Source organism: Neovison vison, chromosome 1, assembly GCF_020171115.1.
Source record: "Neovison vison isolate M4711 chromosome 1, ASM_NN_V1, whole genome shotgun sequence".
Taxonomy (NCBI): domain Eukaryota; kingdom Metazoa; phylum Chordata; class Mammalia; order Carnivora; family Mustelidae; genus Neogale; species Neogale vison.
Window position 1 is genome coordinate 182,234,513 of NC_058091.1, and position 12,801 is coordinate 182,247,313.

General features: G+C 47.3%; 1 protein-coding gene across 5 annotated transcripts in view; it reads left to right on the forward strand.

Annotated features, from left to right (window-relative positions):
- The window catches only part of MCC (MCC regulator of WNT signaling pathway), a 434,517-nt gene that overhangs the window by 269,763 nt on the left and 151,953 nt on the right, over positions 1 to 12,801 (forward strand). Inside the window, exon 1 of one of the 5 annotated variants that reach the window (XM_044264137.1) lies at positions 3,506 to 3,619. The exons of the other annotated variants lie outside the window; for them this stretch is intronic. The gene's annotated coding sequence lies outside the window, so the exon portion shown is untranslated. Of the gene's footprint in view, positions 1 to 3,505; positions 3,620 to 12,801 lie in introns of those variants that run through there. 5 annotated transcript variants of the gene reach the window in all.

Below are 12,801 nucleotides of genomic sequence, written 5' to 3' on the forward strand. Positions count from 1 at the left end.
GAAACCATAAGGTGCTACATAGGAAGGATTCATAGTCTAATTACCTAGTTTACCTATTTTAAAAAAAGTTATTTATTAGAAAGAGAACGGGGGGTGGGGAGGGGCAAAGGGAGAGGGAGAAGAAGGCTTCTTCCCTGAGCAGGGAGCCTGACTTGGGACTCCGTCCCAGATCTCTGGGATCATGACCTGAGCCGAAGGTAGGCGCTTAACCGACTGAGTCACCCAGGAGCCTGCAATGTACCTACTTTATCGGTTCAAAACAATTCAAGGCTAGGGTTCCTCAGAGCACTTGAAATATTTAAATATTTGGAAAATAAGGAAAGGAGAAGAAACAAAGATTCTTTTATCAAGTCAGGAGGAGAAAATATTCTAAGATAATTTAAAGTCTGACAGTGTGTATATGCATATTGGCAAATGGGTAAACCATATGGTTCCAATTAGGTGACCAGAAAAATCCCAGGTTAGTGGAGTAGACACCGGGTGGGAGGCTGGGGTATAGGGTGCTCAGGGGAGCTCTGATGCCACCTTTCCCAAGGAAGTGCCTTCATTTTGCTGCCACGCCTCAGTTTCCCTATCTGTACAGTGAGATACTTGGTTTGAATGACGCCAGGCTCCAATGATCCGTCATTCGAAACTTGGGTAGCTACAGCAATCCTGCAGGACTTGGGTGTCTAGGGCAATCAGGCAGGACTGAGGCAGCAGACTGATAGTCTGCTGCCAGCTTCTGGTCTTTCTCCAGGCTGGCAAAGGGCTGGATTGACCCTCACCAGCTAGGGCAACAGAGAGGACCGTCCCTGTGGTAGCCTTCTGGTGTCTTGTAGAACGCTGCTGGATCCATAGCGGGACTGTGTGCCACGTCAACTGAGATTCCTCATTAACCCCTTTAGATCTATGTCAGTGGTCTTATTTGGGAGAGTGTTTTAGTCCCTGCCTCCCCTCCCCAATACACCGAGTCCATCTATTTGAAACTATTCGATTTCCCTTACTTAAAGCAAATACTTTTTTTTTTTCTTAGAATACAATATGAAAGTGTTCTCGAAGACTTTCTTTCAACTTAGAACTATTTATACTCTAAAAACTTAGCGTTTTCAAGACTGATAAGAATGCGCCCTGTGATAGCATCTTGGTTTTGTAATATTTATTTTCGAGTGCATTGTTTAAAGCTTTGTGTTGACACTGGCAGGTACACAGAACAGGAATGACAATCCACATTTTACAAATGGCCTAAAAGGGGAAGGAAAGCACACAAGGGACAGGGGGAGCTGGGACTCAGGCTTTGTCTTCTTTATCCTGTTTAATCCGCCTTCTGGATGACACAAAGCCACATTCAGAGGCCGGACCGTGCAGGGTCCAGGTCAGTTCCCCGAAGGAAGCAAGCAGGGCAGGTCATGCTCTCGAGATAGCTGGGGAGAGGAAGCCTTGCACGTCAGACTCCTTGCACACAGGCCTGGGGCTGCTGAAGGTTCTGTGTCTGTCTCCAGTCCCCCTCTTCAGACTGGTAGGGCTGCTCTTCTCACTACACCATTGACGTCCATTCAGCACTTCCCATAAAAGCTTCAGGCAGCGCCTTCCTCTCAGCAGCATAAAACACATCACGTTTTAGGGATTCCTTGAGGAAAATGCTAGTAAAGCAGGAATCAGGAGAAAGGGGAAAGAAGGAAAAGACTAAGACCAGCACTTGGATGGGTTGCCTCCTTAACGAAGAGTGGGAAGCTATCCTCGTGATGAGAACCCCTCCTGCTTTGTCCCTAAAACCCTCAACCAGCCCCCAGACTCTCTGCTTCTGCCTTGTCACATGTTTAGGGGAAGGTTACAGACATTTCCACTTTTTCATGCTAAGTATTTGTGTATTTTTCCTGTTATTGCATATTTGCATTTATCAGTTGCTATATAGGTAAAACTTCCAAGTGGGTTAAGTTCCGTTTTCTAAATTAATCCACCTTGAATTCAAGATCTCCTGTGTGACAAAATGCAAAAGGCATTATGATCAGAAAGTAGTTGGGATTTGCCTCCCTTCTGGTAATCATTGCCAGACAGAAGGCAAGCACCTTTGGAATGGATCTCCCCTTCATTTCTCCTGGGTTCTTGATGGCAGTGCTCCCTTCTCCTGTTTTTCCTGCCTGGAGGGGCTGTCTGTGCTGTTCACAGTGGCGCTTCCTCACCTGGCCTCGCTCCCCCATGGGGTTCGCCACGGCACCCTCAGAACTGCCCAGCTGTTGGAACATAGACTTCAAAGAAGCTTCAAGTATTTGCATAGTAAAAGTGAATTTTTATTTGGTGCCTGTTTTTTATTTGAGTGTATTTCTGAGGGAAAAGGGTTGAATTTTGAGTAGCTATCATCACAGTTTGAAAAGGAAACACCTTTGTGTTCAAGATCCATAAGTAGAGATTCTCTGAGGAAGAGAATTCTGTGTGTGCACAAGGCTTCCTCTGCTGAGCCGGCTTCATAACTTAACACCGAGAGCTGGAAAAATCCTTGGTGACGACTTTATGTACGGCCTCGCATTCTTGTTCTTACACGTAATGCTGATGAGACTGTTCTTCTAAAATCTCAAGACTGCCTCTCCAGGCACGTATGTGAGTGGTTCTCTGGGAACACCCAGCAATCTCCCTGACAGTTCGTGGGCTTTGGACTCATCCCTCTTATTTATCTTATCTGCTCAGAAAGGCTATGGAGAGAGACCGGCGTTCTTCTCTGCCAGCCATCAGATTGTAAAAACAGGATAAAAACTGCTGGAAAAGATGAGGAAGTAGAGAAGTTGGGTCCGTACTCTGGTTCCCTCGCACCTTCTGTTGGGTTTGAGAGACCGTACACCCGTCAAGGAACAGGGTAGACTAGATTGGCTAGGAACCCATCTTAGTAATTGGATTAGCCCTCTTAAACATATCCTGCTCAGTCTAGATAACGTGAGAATAAAATGCCATGTAGCCTTGCCTTGGCTCTACTGGCAAAGAAATCTGACAGCAAAACCCATACATCTGGTATTTTCAAGCCCACCGTCCCCTGGCATTTCCTGTGCAGCCTTTATTTGTAATCTTTTGGTTCGGTGGCCGTGAGGATGTATGTTGCATTGATACTCTACATCGTGGTTGTGTTTTCTGGAACCCACGAACGATTCTTACCGCTGCTTCTGTGTACCCATGTCTCATGGACAGCGCGTGGTGGTGCGGTTGAATATTGGTGGCCGGGTTGCTTTGTTAAAGCCACAAACTTTGGAAGTGAAATCATCACACCGAGCGATCTGGCTTCTGTCGACTCTTCTGTAAATAGTACGCGCCGGGGGAGTATTCTCTGGCCCCCGGGGAAGGTCAGCAAAGTGGTTGTGAGACAGAGTAATCTGGTGTGGGTCGTGCTGAAAGCTCTTATTGATACGGGATTAGTCTCGGTGGAGACAACGCGCTGTCACGTGGACATCGCCGTGATTGAGAGGAGTGAGATGGGAGTCCAGTGCGGGGGAAGGGGACGCTGCTGAGTCACTGAGTTCGTTGAAAAGGCTACCGCACAGGCGGACAGCAAGACCAACGCCTGGACCGTGCCACCACTGCACCGACGCCCCTGGGCGGCTTTAGACTCAGACTCCGCTCCACACCAGGCAGGAGGACCACAGCGCTTGACAGGGTAGGAACCCGAGAAGCGCATCTCTCTCTCTCTCTCTCTCTCTGGGGCCTGTAGACCTGCCACACAGCCCAGAGCCCCCCTGGGCAGATTCATGGTGGGGTGGAAGGGGGACACTTCAGCCCAGAATGCACAAGCTCAGCCCCTGGTCCTTCCTGAGCGCGGGCTTCTCCGTGCAGATGCCAAGGAGGCTGGCCACCAGAAGACTTCCTGCCTTGGTGGCTCAAAAGTTCCGAAAGGGAAAAGAGGAAGTTGTGTCTGTGTTACGAGTAGCCAGCAGTCAGAAAATACTATTTCTCCAGCTGGGGCGTCATTTAAAGTCCCATTTACACTCGGCAGGGAGCAGGCGTCGCTGGTGGGGGTGGGAGGAACAGGACTGAGAATGTTAAGTCCCTCTTCTGTCATGGGTGTCCTCCAGTTTGTGGGACGCTTCTGCACTACTAGAAAAAGTACAAAAATGGCAAACTTTCGTCTGCATCGGGGCTGGGGGCGGGGGATGTGGAGGCTGGTTGCGGTGGGGGCAGTGGGGACAGAAGTCATGGTCTAACAAAACTATGTCTCACTCTCTAAGAAAGGAGGCTGGTTTTCTGGTCTTTGCCTCCAGTTTTGTTCGCAGCCTTCCTCTGGTGTGTGTGAGTGTGTGGCTCCTGCTGATGGATGAGGCGGGCGTGTTTTTGTGTCCCCACCACATATACTGTAGGTATATCTGAATGACTGCTCATAAACGAACACGTCTAAAAAGGAACTATTAGAAATGAGTCTGGAGACCAGTTGTAGGTGTACATCGTCAATAAGGACTGAAAATTGGCGGGGGCTGGAGAACACTGTTCAAAGTAAATTCGGAATGATGGAATGTCCCACTCTCCGTTATGAATCCTGGAAAATTGATTTTGGCAAATCTTTTTTTTTTTTTTTTTAAGATTTTATTTTATTTATTTGAGAGAGAGAGACAGTGAGAGAGAGAATGAGCGAGGAGAAGGTCAGAGAGCGAAGCAGACTCCCCATGGAGCTGGGAGCCTGATGTGGGACTCGATCCCGGGACTCCAGGATCACGCCCTGAGCCTGAGGCAGTCGTTTAACCAACTGCGCCACCCAGGCGTCCCGATTTTGGCAAATCTTGATTAAAATGGAAGCTTGGACGAGGGGAGTGCCTCTTTTTTTTTTTTTTTTTTTAAAGATTTTATTTACTTATTTGACAGAGAGAGGGAACATAAGCAGGGCAGTGGGAGAGGGAGAAGCAGTCTTCCCGCTGAGCAGGGAGCCTGGTGTGGGGCTCGATCCCGGGACCCTGGGATCATGACCTGAGCCCAAGGCAGACACTCAAAGACTGAGCCACCCAGGTGGCCCGCCCCCTTTTCTTCTGGTAAGAAACCATCTCTCCCTGAAGCTCCCCGTGCATTCGGGTAGAAGATAGGGGTTACTTTATTTTTTGAACTTCTTCACTGCCCCTCCCCTTCTCTCCCATTTGCAAAGCTGAACATTGAGTTCTATTCATCTCAAGTGGTTCTGAGGTGTCTCAGGCAAGGAAGGCAGACAGCAGATGTTTGCTGGCTTTGGTGAATGGGGGATATTAGTAACAGAGGAGAGAGGTTGTGCAGGGTAGGGGAAGAAGGAAAGCTTGTTTTCGTGCAAGAAAAGGTTGCTGTTTAATTGGTTGTGTTGGCAGCCAGTAGGGATTGGGAAGGAAAAAGAGCAAAGATGAAGAGAACGGGGTGTTGGTGGGGGGGCGGGGGTCATTCCTTGCTCCTGTCATCTCTTTCCTGGCTGGCTTGAGTATAGCTTGTCTGGCGTGTTGCTTGGATGACCCGTCAGGAAACCACTTCATTCCTGGCTCCCCTGGTCTCAATTAGCTTGAGTGTAAAAACTTGCTTGGTTTAATCTGTCCCTCTAGCAGAATAAGATTTTCCCTTTTTAAAGAGAAAGGAATGTGTGTCTTGGGCATTAATGAACTTCTATTAAACTCACCTTCCTGCATAATTAAATTCTTACTTTGAAGTAAAGGAGCACTTCAAAATTAAGGGCTGAAGTATGATCCAGAACACGTTTAAATAGTTCTTTCAAATTTTAATAGAAGTTCAAAAAAGGAGAATGTCAAAAGAAAGCATCAACTCTGATATGGAAGAAGTTTGTTTAACAACACTCATAACTGGGAAGAAAAACAAAACCTAGTTGGTTCTTGAATTTTGTAAGTCCCCAAGGAGCTGTAGATGAGGCTTCATCTGACTTGGGGGCCTTGGTTTATGGAAGTGCGGGAGGTTCGATTGCAGTGGGCCAGTCATTTCTAACTCTAGATTTGAGCATATGTGATGGCAGATTAATTTTAGAGGGATAGATCAGAAGCTTTTTCCCATGTGGAATAGTTCAAAATAAGAATTTAAACATTTGTTTGAGAGAGAGCATGTGTGAGTGAGGGAAAGGGCAGAGGGAGAGGGAAAGAGAGAATCCCAAGCAGACTCCCTACTGAGCATGGAGCCTGGCTCCTCGGTTCGATCTCACGATCTTCAGAGCATGACCTGAGCTGAGGTCACGAGTGGGAGGCTTAACTGGCTGAGCTACCCAAAATGAGAATGTAAATGTTTGATCTCATTCTGTCATATTCCAGGTAACCTGCAGATTATTCAGTGCAGAAAATTAACCTTGTATGTGCTGCATGGTCAAGTTTGTTTGTATTGAAGAAATGCAAATACATGCAAAGATTTAGCCTGACAGAAGTCCTCTCCCTTTCTTGGTTTTATGGACAATGGTACTAGTTCCCTACCAGCTAAGGGGTCTACAAACCTCACCCCCGGACATACCCAGATAGCTGTGGGGTGCTGTCTAGCTTCAAACCCCTTCACTGTTATGTCTCTGACATTCTTCTGTGTTTCTGGGAATTGACGCTCTTGCTTACAAGGTTGGCTGGATTTTTTTTTTTTTTAAGATCTTCATTATTTGAGACAGAGAATGAGTGAGCACGGTGGGGAAGGGCAGAGGCAGAGGGAGAGGGAGAAGCAGGTTCCCCGCTGAGTAGGTAGCTCGACTAAGGGCTCAAACCCAGGGCCGCGAGACAATGACCTGAGCCAAAGGCAAGCGCTTAACCAAATGAGCCATACAGTTGCTCCCCCCCGCTTTCTTTCATTTCTTAAGTTTTATCCAATATCACTATCTACTAAAATAAGGAGTTTTCTGTGTCAGTTCAGTCTGCTGTATAGACCCAGGGTCTACTCTGACAAAGCAGAGCTGAGAAGTTGAAGATGGAAGAGCATTTCTCGAAGTTGAACCACCAAGTGGTGGCGTGGCAAGGTTAGCCCTCCCTCATACAGGCTTCCGCCTTCTAGTGGGGAGGGGATCTGTGGAGACATAGGGATGTGTTCTTACCGCAACAGGTGGTTCCACTGTGAAGCTATCATCTGGATGCACAGCCGCCCTCCTGCACGTTCCTCAGGCTGGCTTTCTTCAAACAGTATCTGTATTGTTTCCACCAAGGCTTCACTTGTATGAGATCGCCTTTCCTTCATGAGTTCAGGTTCATGGTGTTTATTACCCACAGTCTGTGCATTTATGGTGACATCCCAACTCCCTTTTATTCTTTCCTAGTGGGTTTGAAACCCCTTGTGTTAATTTATTGCCTTCCACTCTAGCTAGGTTTTAAGTTTTACCCAAGGGTCTTTCTCCACTTCCCAAATTTCACATTAAAACTTGTTCACCTTGTCAGTTTGTCTTTGCAAAATTTCTCTTCACCTGAGATCAGGAGGTATCCTTTCTCCCCTGTTGCGGGGGCTGGGGAGGGGGGTGTCCTTCCACTAGTGCCTTATATAGTGTCCAAAAACTAAAAACCCTGTTTTGTGTTGTCACGTATGTTGTTAGAATCCATGCCCACTTTATATATTTTTTTCTTTTTTTTTAAAGATTTTTATTTATTTATTTGATAGACAGAGAGAGATCACAAGTAGGCAGAGAGGCAGGCAGAGAGAGAGGGGGAAGCAGGCTCCCCGCTGAGCAGAGAGCCCGATGTGGGGCTCGATCCCAGGACCCTGAGATCATGACCTGAGCTGAAGGCAGAGGCTTAAACCACTGAGCCACCCAGGCGCCCCTCCACTTTATCTTTAAAAATTCATGACCTTCACCTGGAGGAAGCCAAGAAAATACTCCCTTGGGTTTCAAGACTGCCCTCAGAAAGTCCAGGAAGTTTTAATGGTTGTTCCTGTATAAGAAAGCAGATGGGGACAGGAGAGGAGAGGGTGGGCTCAGTGTTGGCAAGTGGTTGCATCCTTCTCTGGACTGTTGGTCATTTTCTTCAGGAAGTCTGCACCTTTGGAATTCCTGATCTCATCTGTGGGGGGGGGGGCCTCCAGTTCCCTCCCCTCCTCCTAGTATTCCCCTGGAGTGGCCCTGAGACCCTCATGTGACCCCAGATGCCTGTGACTCGAGTTAGATAACGGGTGTTTTCAAGAACTTGAAAGCTGCAAACCTTTCTGCTGGAGGAAATACACACATGCTTCATCTGTATCCAGTTTCAGGGGATTCAGCATATCCCAGTCAAGGTGTGGGAACTCCGGGTGAAGGTTCCCAGGCATAAGCCATGCACACGTTGCTTTGAAACTTGGCAATGTCTTTTCACTAAAGTCTGTATTACAGATTGTTCTGCATGCTGTGTGGTTTCGTTTATTATGTACATGTGGCCTCGGTGCACAGAATTGGGTTAATCATGGTTCATGTCACCCTCATTACTGGTCCACACAGGGCCCTCTTCTGTCACTTCTATTTCTGTATAACAGCTAACGCTGTGAGTCCATCCCCAGCCGAGGGATGAGAGTGTGGCCTAATTTACCTCCACCAGCTCAGTCCCGCCTACCCATGCCAGTGTTGCCTTTCTCCATAATCATAAACCAATTATTGCCTTGCTTTTATCAGAAATAATTTTGTCACATCTATGCATTCCTAAAGGGCCAGCTGGGATACGGTTTCAGTTCTTAAGTCCTCTCAAAACACCTGTAAGTTTTCCGAGATTTTTAAATTTAATATGTTGGGTATATTTTAACATTTAAAATAATTTAAATATTTAAGTTTTTTTTTTTTTTTTTTTTAAAGATATCTGAGCACCTACCAGGTGTTAGGTCCCAAATGGCAGGGGAAGGTGGACGTAAAATGACAGATCTGCTGTCACACAGCTCAGGAAGAAGATGCCAGGACCCCTTATGCTCAAATAATTATGCCAACAGAGACGCAAATCGAACCACCTTCTACGGGCGATTCCATTTCTGTACATAGCAGGAGACCTGTTTTAAGTCAGATGTATACATATGGTGAGCAAGGAAACCTACAGTGCCCCCGCTTCCCTTGGATCTGAATTCGTATCTGCTTTCGGCGCGGCCCGCAGCCGCTCCTTCCGTCCTCACACCTGTGCTGTACATGTACCAGCTCACATGTCTTCATCTTCTCCTCACATGACTCCCCATCTGCTCTTTCCACCTAGGTTTATGGCAGGCAGCAGAGTGTGGGACAAAAACCACAGCCCTCGGTGTCCATGACCCTGGGTTCAAGTCCTGCCTTCTTAGGTGCTCTGTGACCCTGAGCAGATTACTTAATGCCATCCCATCTCTTTCTTTGAGGGCAAAGGAATGATACTAATAACTCCCTCATAAAGTACTATGAGGATTGAATGAAAATAAATGCACTTTATTTCATTTATCTCTGAAAACAAAGAACGTGCTTAGTATATAGCACACAGTAAGTTCTCAATATCTGAGGCCATTTCTAATTGTTTTGGGACTGCCATGGCCCGAGAAATAGCAGGAGGCCAAAATGATGAAAGAGATGGGCTCTGTCACCTGTAGTCAGAGACCACAAACTTCCTACGTGCTGGAACGGGCCTAACAAGAGCTTCTTTTATTTTTATTTTTATTTTTAAAGAGTTTGTTTATTTATTTAACAGACCGAGATCACAAGTAGGCAGAGAGGCAGGCAGAGGGGGGAGGGGAAAGCAGGCTCCCTGCTGAACAGAGAGCCCAATTCGGGGCTCCATCCCAGGACCCTGAGATCATGACCCGATCTGAAGGCAGAGGCTTAACCCACTGAGCCACCCAGGTGCCCCAAGAGCTTATTTTAACGAGAAGGAAGCCAGTCCCAGTGACCTCCAGCCCAGGGTACCCCTTCTCATTTCACTAAGTCTGAAGTCCTGTCTCCACAGTATTGTCCTGTATTGCCATTTCCTGTTCCTGTTCCTACACAGGCATGTTGTGTGTCCAGAAGTTGGGCACAGGCTTTCTGAGGGTAGAGACTGTGTCTTTCATTGTCAGTGGCACTCTTCATAAATAATCACAAAGAAAATCAGTCACATATGTTGTGGCGGGACGTCTGGGTGGCTCAGCTGGTTTAGCATCTGCCTTCGGCTCAGGTCATGATCCCAGAGCCCTGAGATCCATCCGGCATCATGCTCCTTGCTCAGGAGGGAGTCTGCTTCTCCCTCTGCATGCTGCTCCCCCCTGCTTGTGCTCTCTTTCTCTGACAAATAAATAAAATCTTAAAAAAAAAAAAAAAATCAATGAAGGTTCTAAACCACTAGCCCCACCATACTTCTATTTGTCCACAGATTTTTTTTTTTAAGTTATAACATTGGTAAATAGCCCTTTCACATCAAAATATTTCGCTGAAAACTCCAGGTTTTTGGATTTTCTTACAGAATTGTCTAGCAATACATGGTCTGCCTTCCCACCTGGCTGTGAGTGCTGGTGTTGAGAAGCACAAGCCCAGTGGTAAGCAGGGTATGCCCTTTCCAGTTTGTCATGGACCCCACTGTTCCCTAATGCTCAGCTAGCCTGCATCCCTGTGTCTGAAGACCTCCTGGGCCCTGGAGTTTGTTACCCCATCCCCAGTGTATCATGAGAGCCTGCTACTGGGTGGGAGGGTCAGTCATTGATTCTGCTGCTTCTAGGACCTGGCCCTGGGTCCTGGGGCAGGGCAAGGGAGATGGGAATGGAGAGCGGGTCTGGATGATGTGTGTGTCTCTACTAGATATGTCCGCAGTCAGACAGGTGGTTCGTGTGCGGGCGTGACTGCCATGGCGATGACGTGTGCCCAGTGAGTGGTGAAAGACAGAATTGCACGGAGGGGGCATGTGCTTCTGCCTGAGCTGGTTATGGGGTGGGGGGGGGTGTGGTCTCAGGAAGGAGACCAGGCTCTTTAAGGATAATATTTCAATGTCTAAAGGAGAAAATGGCCTTCTCTCTGGAGGGAGCAGCTCCAGTTGACCAGTTGGACCCACACACGGAGGAGCAGAGGGAGCTGGAAAGGGAAGAGGGGGTCCAATGAGTGACCTTGAAGTCCAGACTGTGGCACTTGGAATTAGGTGCTAGGGAGCTGCCAAACATTTTTGAGGAGAATATTGTGATGAAAGGAGTGTGAGGAATGAACCTTCTTTTGAGTTGTCAGCAAACAAAGGTGACATTTGTCACTTCACACCCTGGGGTTTACAAAATGAGTTCTCCAGATGCTGGTTCATTTCCCTCAAGTGCTATTTCTGGAACACCAGCTCCAGACCCGGGGTACCTGCAAACGGGGTAGGAGTGACCGGTGGATCCTCAGGTGTGGGTAACAGGGAAAGACAGGAATAGCTCATAAAGCATGATTTCAGAGAAAATGAAATATTATCTAAGCTTTGGTTATCCTTCTTAGGGAAAAAAAAATGATAGGAGGAATTCTTAGGCGGATAGCCTTCATGGAAGTAAATCCTGGTTGGTCTATAGACCTCGGTGTACAAGTTAGCCCCACAGACAGATGGAAGTGCACGTGTCCGGGTGACTGGAGAGCAGGAACTCTGGGCGAGGGGCTCCAAAGCTATGAGGTGGTTTCCTGTGAGAAGCAGAATTTGCTCGTACTTTACGTATCTCTGCAGTCTTTGAACTTGTAGCAATGAGTAAAATACACACAGATACAGGATTTGACAACAGACATGTTGCCTTTTTTTTTTTTTTTAAGATTTTATTTATTTATTTAACAGAGAGAGATCACAGTAGGCAGAGGCAGGCAGAGAGAGGGGAAGGGAAGCAGGCCCCCTGCTGAGCAGAGAGCCCGATGCGGGACTCGATCCCAGGACCCTGAGATCATGACCTGAGCCGAAGGCAGTGGCTTAACCCACTGAGCCACCCAGGCGCCCCCCAGACATGTTGCTTTTATGGAAAGAATTTAACAAGCTAGGGAGAACATTTCCAACAAATATCTATCACCAGCCTCACCAAGCTTAATACAGTAAAAACATTTTGGTAGACTGAATAATGTGCACCCCACTAACGATTACCGCAACCTAATCTCTAGAATTTGGGAATGTGACCTTACAGTAAAAGGGACTTTGCATATGTGATTAAGCATCTTGAGATGGGGACGGCTGGGTGGCTCAGTCAGTTGAACATCCGCCTTTAGCTGAGGTCATGATTCCAGGGTCCTGGGATCGAGTCCTGCATCAGGTTCCTGCTCAGTGGGGAGTCCGCTTCTCCCTCTGCCTGCTGCTTCCCTTGCTTGTGCATTCTTTCTCTCTCTGACAAATAAAATCTTAAAAAAGGACAAAAAAATTCTTAAAAAAAAAAAAAAGTTGAGATGCAAGTGTTCTTCTGGGTCACCAGGTGGTCCTAATATAATCAAAACAGCCTTGGGGTGGCTGAGTAGGTTAAGCCTCTGCCTTCAGCTTAGGTCATGATCTCAGTGTCCTGGGATCGAGCCCCACATCGGACTCTCTGCTCAGCAGGGAGCCTGTCTCCCCCTCTTTCTCTGCCTGCCTCTCTTCATACTTGTGATCCCTCTCTCTGTTAAATAAAGAAATAAAAATCTTTAAAAAAAATTAAAATAAAAAACAAAAACAAAAAACAAAAACGGCCTTAAAAGAGGGAGGCAGGAAGATGGAAAGGGGAAGAGGACGTGATGAGGAAAGCAGAGGGTCAGAGTCAGGGCCTGATCTGAAGAGAGAGGCTGGTGGGCTTTGAAGATGGAAGAAGGGGACCTGACCCAAGGAATACCGGCAGCCTGCTGAAGCCTGGGAGAAGAGAGGAAGGGACTCTCCCCCAGCTGCTTGGGATGGAGCCCAGTCCTGCCGACACCGGGATTTGGGGCTAGTGAGACCATTTCCGACTCCTGACCCCCAGAACTGTAAGGTAGTAAATGCGTATTGTTTTAAGCACTGATTTCATGGTAACTGGTTAGAGCAGCAATGGGAA